Below are 1,845 nucleotides of genomic sequence, written 5' to 3' on the forward strand. Positions count from 1 at the left end.
ATATATATATATATATATATATATTGTATATATATCGTTTTTTTTTTGTTTTTTTTTACATTTCATGAAACAGATTCCACAAAAATATCGTGCAGCACAACTGTGTTCAACATTGATAATAATCAGAAATGTTTCTTGAGCAGCAAATCAGCATATTAGAATGATTTCTGAAGATCATGTGACACTGAAGACTGAGAGTAATGATGCTGAAAATACAGCTGCGCATCACAGAAATAAATTACAGTTTAACAGAGATTCACATAGAAGACAGCTGTTTTAAATTGTAATAATATTTCACAATATTACTGATGTCCCTGCATTTTTATTCAAATAAATGCCTTTGTGAGCAGAAGAGACTTACCGACCCCAAACTTTTGAATGGTAGTGTATAAAAATATATAGCTATCCAATGATATAACTTAATTTAATCAGAGCTGTATGTTTGCTCATACAAAAACAATGAATAAAAAATCTCGGTGACAGTATCAAACTCAAACATGTACATTTATACTAAAAAAAAATATATATATATTTCTCTAATTTGCAAAAATCATCATACATAGTACAGTGTTTCACATGAATCAGTTATTTTTAATCTGTTCATAATTCACCATTAGAACAGACTGTGTTACTTTCCAACACAACATCTGAGAGAAAGGGAATTGTTTAATCATTGCTTCAGTTGAGAAGCACTGAAGCACAAAGACGGCAGGTTGTGTTGCTTTTTTAACCAGATTTCTAAATGCCATGACTTCTGAACTCAAAGCATATAATGACCCACGTTCTGCTCACCGCAGTGGTGCTACTGTGTTTGTTCTCACATCTTAATTCACACTGACATATGAACCTTATTGTCATTGACAAGCTGTGATAACCGCACAAAGGCTTCGATGGCAAAGGCACAAACTCATGGAAAGCCCCTCTGAGGAATAAACTGGCGCCGCTGAACTCATTCAGTCAGCACAAACTGCCAACAAAAACTGAAATAATCTGGCAAAGAAGAGATATTCATCAGCCCACTGGAAAACAACAAAAAAGCCAACTCTTAGTGCCCCGCCTGACGATGTAAAGTGAAGCTTCAGTGGGATGATGAGAATAAATGTGTGTGGGCAGTCGCTCTTTTAATCTTGACTCTGGGCCGTTGAGGATTTGGAGATCCCAGCATAATGGATTCTTTCCACAACTGCCATAGCCGTGTGATAAAAAGAGGCTGCCACCAGCGTCCCAGAGAGAAAGAGGAGTGACTGGACAGAGGATCGTGTACGGGGAGGGCCAATCAGCAGCCGTGTAATGTGCACAAGAGATGCCAGCAGCACAGTCCAATTCAATTTAGGGGATCAAAACAAAAGTTGTTCCCTTTGAAGACACCGGGCACTGTGGGGTCCAATTAGTGAATGACTCGCATTTGATCTATCTCATCTATCTCTGGAACAAGCGCATGTGCGTTCCCGCGTGACTAGTGTAATGTCAAAACTTGATGAAGTGTTGCTTTGTAAAATCACTGTTTAAAGAGAGAGAGAGCGAGAGAGAGAGAACCTTTTGCTCCTGCACATTCTTTGGTTTTCCAGCATCTTCTGCATATTTGAACCCTTTCCAAAAGTGACTGTATGATTTTGAGATCCATATTTTCACACTGAGGACAACTGAGGGACTCATATGCAACTATTACAGAAGGATCAAACACTCACTGATGCTACAGAAGGAGAAACCATGCATTAAGATACTTTTGAATTTAAAGATCAGGGTAAATTTAACTTATTTTGTCTTCTAGGAAACATGAAAGTATTTTCTGTAGCTTCTGAAGGGTAGTACTATATATATATATATAGGCAAAAAAAAAAAAAA

Source organism: Sinocyclocheilus anshuiensis, unplaced genomic scaffold (genome assembly GCF_001515605.1).
Source record: "Sinocyclocheilus anshuiensis isolate Anshui unplaced genomic scaffold, SAMN03320099.WGS_v1.1 scaffold987, whole genome shotgun sequence".
Lineage (NCBI taxonomy): Eukaryota > Metazoa > Chordata > Actinopteri > Cypriniformes > Cyprinidae > Sinocyclocheilus > Sinocyclocheilus anshuiensis.